Source organism: Pyrgilauda ruficollis, unplaced genomic scaffold, assembly GCF_017590135.1.
Source record: "Pyrgilauda ruficollis isolate IOZ18807 unplaced genomic scaffold, ASM1759013v1 scaffold5, whole genome shotgun sequence".
NCBI classification, from domain to species: Eukaryota; Metazoa; Chordata; class Aves; order Passeriformes; family Passeridae; genus Pyrgilauda; species Pyrgilauda ruficollis.
In genome coordinates, this window is record NW_024526599.1 from 10,294,688 (window position 1) to 10,303,260 (window position 8,573).

The window sequence follows — 8,573 nt, forward strand, 5'->3', positions numbered from 1 at the left end:
TTTTTTTTTTTTTTTTTTTTTTTTTCAGCTTCAAAGGATACCTTTTGAAGCTCTGAAAAGCATAAGCCAACTAATAGGATTTTCACCCCTGCTTTAAGGAACTGATAGGACTAGCCTTGGTGGAAGCAGTTTTTAGACACAATTGCCCTTCCTTAGGGGAATTTTCTTACAGTTTAAGGCAGAAGCTTCTTTCCCCAGCCTGCAAATAATAGTTTCAAAGCAGAGGATGTTATGGTGCTAAATATTCAGAGATCTGAGGTTTAATCTAGTAATTTTCTCCCTGTAATTTGTATCCACAGCATTTCATCCCATGAGAAGAAATTGCAGAAAGTGTAAATTCAAGTTTCTTGCCTATTTTCCATATAAGTGCATAGCAGGAAGCAGTTGCTGAGATTTGCACTGGAAACTAAATTTAAAGTAAAAATATCAGTTGTTATTGGAAGAAGTTACTTTAAAATTTTGATTTTGATAGCTCATGAGAGTTTTTGGTTGTTAAATAGTAGGCATACAGATTGTGGGAATAGTATATTTTTTTCTCAGTTTGAGAATTGCTTGTAAACTGATTATGGATCAGTTGGGCCAGGCAGAATTAATTTAGAAGCTGATTGTATTTTGAAAATTTTAATCAAGATTTTCACAACAGTACAGAAAGTGCTTTTCTGCTATTGCTCTGTCAGTTTATTTCTCTATTTTTCAGTACCCTTAGAAGATGAGCCAGCTATGGTCATATATATACTATCAACCATGTTAGTCTCTGCTTTCCATAATGAAAGTCTCCTTTGCCTGATTGTCAATTGATTTTTCTCTGTCTAGGTATAATCATGGTTTTTTGAGCTCCTGCAAAACTGGTAGTAAGGTTTCAATACATAAAGTTGTTAAAAGGCTGGCTTACTTAATGTCTGTTCCTGTATGGAGAATCCAGTATTATATGAAAGAGTTTGATATTTGAGTGAGGTAGAAGAGTATTTCGAAAATGTCCAAAAGAGGATAAATGGCATCATCTTCATAGAGTTATTGTTTATAACTGATGTTGCGAATTCTTCTCCTTTCACTCTGGAGATGATATACTTTTCTCCTCAAAAATATGCCATTGGCCTATTTTGCTATTTATCTGTGTTGCATTTGTCTACCTTATGTGCTGACTTCATAGCAATGTCTTGGGCTAGGGAAAGTCACCTAAAACCACTTCTGTTCTGGTGAAGTCTTGGAATTTTCTGTAAAGTTCTGCCTCCATTTAAGCTGATATGAAATTTATCTGATAGTTTAAATTTAAAACAGCTTTGAGTAACACTTCATACCTCTGAATTGGTTTATACTGCTTTCTTTCACTAGACAGCTGTTGGCTTTACCATGGTCAACTTCCAGCCTAGATTGAACTGGAGGTGCTGAGTTTTCAGGTTTGAAGTGCTCTCACTGTTTGATAAACTGTAGTACATTCAAGAATAGCTTTTAAAGATTTTTTAAATCCTTTCCTCTGTCTTAGAAACTTGTGAAAGATGGGAAATAGTGGCCTTATGGCACTTCTCTGCCTAGGAGAGAATGGTGTCTGCAGTGGTTAGAGCAACAGCATACACAGCACCAAATATTAGTTGGAGTGCCTACATTGCCTTCTCATTTTACATTTGTTGTGGTGTTTGAAGTACCAAGCAGTAATTACTATTGATGGCTGCCTGCCAGAGGCTGGATGTCAGTCCTTGTGTTCAAGGTATGCTTTGTCAATTTCTGTCTAAATTCTTGAGGCCTCCTCCTGCATTTGAGAGCTTTTGTGTAAGACACAAGTAATAATCCTATAAGAATAATTAAAGTATGCCTAAACTGTGAAGGCTGAGTTTCAAGTTGTTTGTACTCCAGTGTTTTTCTTCCAATTATAAAACATAAAATGAGAATGATCAGAATAATTTAACACTGAGCTCTCTCATCCCCAACTTCAGGGGAGCAGTGTGCTTTGGTGAACAGAAAACAACTCATTTTTTTAGACGCTCTTTGAATGAGGTTAACATAGGCTCTAGATGCACATAAAATAGCTTTGTTCCTAGCACCTTATTTTCTTTTGGTAAAACTTCTGAAGTAGAACTTGCAGAAAAATGGCAAGTGTACAATAAAAGACTGTTTTCCTCTCCTTTGCATCCAGATCACGCTTTTCTTCGTGTCATCTGAAGATGCAGCTGTTCTTTCACACATTTGATTCATGTCATCCACAATTAAAATGTCCTTGCTATTTAAAAAAATGCTGCTCAGCATGTCTAAAAAAGGTTGTCAAAACAATAGCTTGTTCACAGTGAGAGAAAAACTCTTGATGTTTTACAGAAGATTAATGCAATGACTTGACTGGAAAAATCTGGTTTTATCTGATTTCAGATGAAGTAAAATATTTTCTTGTATCTTGCTGTTTAGTTTAAAACCAGATCTTCCTGATTTGGAGCCAGAGATGGTAAGATGCACCTTATTTGTGATTCTTGGCTGATAGAACTTATTTGCAAGGACATCCATACCGATCTTATTCAACATTGCCATTTCTATCAAATGCTGCTTTTTTTTTTTCACCAAATGCATAACTTCAGTTGTTATAGGTACTGTAGGATATGCAGTCTAAACATTCTAAGCTCCAGACATTTGATCATCGATAAAAAAGTGGTATCTTTTCTGTTTTTACTGAGTCCTTTGAGGAAAAAATACCATGGGCTTGTTCTTTGATACTTGGTAATATTTTGGCAATTCTAAAATATTGAAGAATAAAAGAAACCTCATTCAACCTGATAAGAAGATTGAATTGTCACAACCCTTATTATAGTAAAGTTTTAGTGAAAAAATTTTGAACTTTTTGCTTCCTTTCCTTTTTTGAGACAGTAATTCACTGTCTCAAACTGGACACGCAGGTATCCTGTATAATGTGTGGGGAGAGTTCTGCTTATGAGTATGGGGTTCTGGTGTACAAACTTCTGACTAAATGACTAGCAGCTGTATTTCTGTCCCTGGTACTCATTAGGATGCTTACCTTGTAGGATTCCTTAGCTGCAGATTGTGGCAGAGTGTTTTTGCTGTAGTTCAGAAACCATGCTTCTGTCTGTGAGGCTGCCTGGCAAGCAGTGGTTAGACTACTTTCTGGAATATGGGGGGACAGGATCTCATTGCCTCTGTCAGTGAAAGTTCTGAACTGTGAAGTTACAGAGGTTTTGTGGTTTGGGGTGCTTTGGGTTTTTTTCAGTTTGAAACTGCTCCTCTCTAGTCTAATTTGTTGTGCACAGACTGGATGTCTGTTACTGTTTGTGAATGGAGGGTTATACAGATCCTTCTAAGTGAAACACAAGCATGCACTGATGCAGGAATGGGAATCCAGCTTCTTGCCCTTATCAGTAGGTCTGGGGTATATATTTCTAGGTTTAGTCTTGTAGAAGTTATTTCCTTCTAAACTGAAACTGCTTCAACTGAAGAGTTTTGCATTTTGTAGCATTTGGTGGGTAAAAAAGATCCCCTAAGCTGTACTTTTGTAGCAGTTGAGTAGCTAGACCACCTGCCAGCTGTACTGCAAATGAAGAGAGTTGCATGGATTTTTTTTTTTTTTTGTTTGAATTGTTTCAAAGCATTATTCACAATTAAAGACTGTGAGTTTGAAATGGAGGAGGACACCTTTTTTAGCAATGTAAAAGCAAGATGTCTGAATTGCACTCCCAAGTGGATTTAGGGTAAAGGCATCTGTTTTGCTTTTTCAAAGGTCTGGTCTGCAAATCTAGGAGATTTGCTAGTCCTCTCTATATATTTGTAATTGCCACCTGTGTTATTAAGACACAAACAGAAAACCCCCTCAGGGCTCATGTAATTCATTGTAGTTTCAAGATGCTTAAAAATTGAGCACACAGTTGAAAGCATTTCTATGTGTAGGTCCTTGAAAAGACCAAAGTACCTAAATTCAATTAATATTTGATCTGGTGCACCTGTGCCTCTTAAGCCTGAAGACTTTTTTCTGCTTCTGAGGGCAAAACAATTCATCCCTCTCCCATTATCTGTTCTGTGCACAGATGTGCTCAGTGTGATTGTCATCATATTCCTTGGGGACGGCTGCAAGTCAGTGTGGCAAAGGTTTTATGGCATTGATGTAAGTTTTACATAAGGACTTTGAACAGTTGAGTGCTCTTGCTGCTCTTTGAATCCCAGTGATTCTACCATTTTCATGCTGCACATGGATGGAAGCTTATTGCTACAAACACCACTAAATGGGCACTATTTCTTTCCCCTTTCCTTTTCAATTTTCTGCTTGTTGATACATGATGTATATATTGACCATTTTTTGAGGCAGGCATCATAGTCATAAAATCCCTACACAAATAAAACTGATAGGAACTGGCTTAAGAGGACACATTTAACCCAGAATATGTTCTGAATAATAGCTGTTATATCTTTGGAAGAATATGCATCTTGTAGGAACAGATATTTTTTCACCTTATTTGAAGGCAAGATGCTCATAGTATCATTGTGTTAGATATCGGAATTGGTCACTTGTCTGTGATAAGTTACAGTAATTTGTAATGTGCAATACCAAAAAAATACATCTCTGCTAATGCATGAGGCATAGTACAGGTGGCTGCAATCAAAAGGAATTTGCACTTTTGAGTTATAAATGTAGTATTGTAATGAAAACAGTGGAGAAGTTTCTCCTTCATGAGAGTGCTTTCTATAGTATATGAAATACACCAGCCTGAATTTATATTCTAGGTGGCACCATATTCTAAGGTGGCAGTTTCCTGTGCTTTATGTCTGCCACAAGATTAGGGAAGAAATGAAGAATCACAGAAGAAATATAAAATCAATGTCTACTAGGACAATTAGCAATCTATTCAGAGCTCATCACTGTACAAATTAAGATCGATTGCATTTTGCTACCATCTTTAATTTAATGAGGGTAGCAGCTGCTCAGCTACTTACAGGAGTCTCAATCTTTCAACACTGTGCAGAGGGGCTTTGTTCATTTTTATCAGCACAGAAGGTAGTAAATCCAGCAAGTAGTATTTCAGGGGAAAAACCTGCCTCTACAAAGAGACTCTTCAGTTACTCCTGTAGCTCCATATGACTTCCTCACTTGTGTCTTCACTAGTCTTGATTATTCAAAAACTCAATGTACCCATTATAAGAAAATATTTTTCCACATGTAATGGAATTAAAGAAAAGACAGGGACAAGTCAATAAACCATTATGAGAATCACAAACATAATAGTTTCATAAAAATGATACCTGTCCTGCTCTGAACCAGAACTCAGGTATGTTGTTTTTTGAGAGGAGAATAGTGATAACAGTTATCCCATTTGTGGTTTCAGAGGACAATATTGTAACATTTCTAATTGACTTTTAAATCCTTCAAAAGAGGTTCACTTTGCTTAAATTGAGTCTGAAGTATCTAGGCTTGGTTAATTCTAAATTGCTAGTTCCTTCTGATAATGAGTTAATGTGTTTAAATGCAAATTTTGTTTTGAATTGACTCCCATGGAAGGACACTCCACATGCAGAAGCACGTGAGGATTTGTAAATTTTCCACAAGAGTGTTTTGAAACCTTAAATGTTATGCTCATGTAGCTTGTACTGAAATTCCTAACTTTGACACAAAGAATATCTGTGTTACTGGGGAACTAACACTAGCATGGTATAACTGGGTGAATAATTGGGTTTTAAGGTTCTTATAAGATCAGAAAATTTTCTCCACAGCTTGAGCAAGTCAGAATGGAAACAAATTACTGTGTAAAATTGACCTAAGTGTTTAATGAACATGAAGTTGAAGGATTTCATTTTGATGCCAGCTTCTTGTCAATGTGTATTTTATATATATATTAAAGCTTCTACACACACACATATATATGTGTATACAGTTTAAAGGTTAAGGAAACATGCCACTTTGAAAATGCTAGAGTGTCCTTATAAAGGTTTTTATAGTATGAAAAAATCAGTGTAACTGACAAATCTTCGAAGCATTTTATATTCCAGTACATGTTTTTCTAAAACCGTGGGGACCTTTTATTTCTCTTGTCTAATGTAAAGTCCTAGTCTGTAGTGCATATATAGCGCCTAGATAATACAGATATATTTCTGTACTGTGAAAGAAAGGCCTGAACCCCCTATGCAGGTATTGTTTCTGCTCAGGAAGGATTATGGTGTGCTATTTGTGTTTGCTCTCATGAGTTGTTTCTCATCTCAAAGGAAGCTGTGGGGATGGGCTGAAGCAGAGGGCCTGGGATGTAGGATATGTTTTGCATGGTCCAGAGAAGCCCAAATGCAGTCTGTCTTGGACAGATGGTTTGAGGCTGAGAGTTCTGTTGCTTTCCCCTCTCTTGTGTACTTCTGTTGAAATAAAAACCCACAAAAGAAAGTGAGTTATCAATTCAACTTGGGGTTGTTAAAGACAGAGCTTCCTCTGAGGCTTAGAATCTGTTCCTGCACAGACCATAGGCAAAGTCCAACTGGGAGAGGCAGGTGTGTTGGCTAATGTGCTTTTCAGCCTTGGTTCCCCGAGTCTCTCACTTTGGGGAGGTGGCTGATTAGTGCTTTGCCTCTCATCTGTGTTCTCTCATTTCTTTCCTGTGAAAGCCTGGGGGCAGGAGTTGTGTGTAAGGCAGAGTTTGGGTGCAGAGAAACACTCCAAGGTGCTAATTGTTGATTGTAGTCAAAAGGAAGAAGTCTGAATTTTTTTTTTATTCCATATATAGGAACTCTATCATTGTGGATGAGACTATGCTTTGGATGAAAGTAAGGTAGCTAATTTAACATAGAGGTAAAATACCCTGGTGTTTATGATCAGGGAAAGAAATTTCTTCAGTATTAAGTGACAAAATACATACCTAAGTAGAATATAATAGGAGTAAACTCAAAATTCAAGTATCGAATACAATTCCACTTCTCTTCAAGTAGGCAGCTGGTTTGATCATTTGTCTAACTGTAGTTTTTAAGCCAAAGATGGAAAATAATGCAGATGATCTGAGGTAGTCTACCCTGAGGTAGTTTCAATGTCCTCTTGAAAATATGGCTGTTCTGTTCTATACCATTTTCTTAACCATAATAGCTCTTGTATTCAGATCATACTTTATAGCTAATCATACTATCAAGTGAATCTCTTCTGGGCCTGAAATTAAAATGTCAGCATACTCTAAACTCTTTTCTCCTACTTGAATTACAAACATTTGATTCTTAAATGTGTCCTTTCTCTTTGGAAGTAATTGGATTTTAAAATGTGGCTTTAAGTTGTGGGACTGCACCTCTTGAAAATTAGCATCAGAATTGAGGCATATCCTGACATTTCTCAAAATATAGAGCATAGAAACCTTGTCTTTGTAATGGGGAAAAAAAGTGTATATAATTTTTGCATTGGTATAAATTTATTTGCCTCTATAATATATTCAGTTCTGTTTATATGCTTCATATTATGGTCATACCTACTTGGACAGGAAAGGACTTCATGCATAGATTTTGTAAATATTACAGGTTCCATCTGATGATTTTTTTTAATTCTCCAAAAACAGGAATGTCATGCATAAAATGTATTTGATGTGACCTAAATAATAATCATATGCATGGTTTCCCTTAAATACTTTTGATGCTATGCAGGGATCTGCATGTTATCCCTTGTTAGTTTTGGTTGTAAGAGAAATAAATCATTAAAAACAGTGTGCTTTGCACTACACTGCTGAAGTTAATTGGAGGTTTGTAGTTTATAGTCAAGGACTTGCAGGACCAGTAGTCACCTGATCCTGCACATACTTTTAGCTGTACTCTTCTAAACAAAATCATAATTTCAAATAGAAACATATTGACTATAAGTGGAAACCTTGAACTCTGCTAGAGTAGAACATTTGTGTCTCTTCATTTTCCTAGATAAATATTATATAAATATAGGTTTGTGTTGTAAGGAACCTTCAAGACCATCTAGTTTGGGGTATGCTATGGGCAGGGACACCTAGATGCCTAGACCAGGTTGTTTAAAGTCCTGTCTGATACATCCAGGGATAGGGCCTCCACAGCTTTGCTGGGCAACCTGTTGCATCAACTTCATAGTAAAGAATTTCTTGCTAATATTTAATCTAAACCTACCCTCTCAGTTTGAAGCCATTTCCCCTTGTCCCATCACTGTATGACCTTGCAAAGAGTTCCTCTCCAGCTCTCTAGAGGTACAGGAAGGCTGCTAAAATATCTCCCTAGAGGCTTCTCCTGGTCAAACAACCCCAGCTCTCTCAGCCTGGCTTCATAGGAGAGATGCTTCAGCCCTCTAATAATTTTTGTGGCCCTTCTCTGGACTTGCTCTAAATCCATGTCCTCCTTATTTTGTGGGCTCTGGAGCTGGATGCAGCACTCCAGGTGGAGACCCGTGAGAGCAGAGTAGAGGGAGAGAATCACCTCTGTCGAGCTGCTGCTTTTGATGTGGCTCAGGACACAGCTGGCTTTCTGGGATGCAGACACGTATTGCTGTTTCATGTCAAGCTTCTTGTCAGCCAATACCCACAAGTCCTTCTCCCCAGGGGTAAATCCTTTCTCCACCCAGCCTCTATTTATGCTTGGGATTGCCCCAGCTCAGGTGCAGGACCTTGTACTTGGGCTTG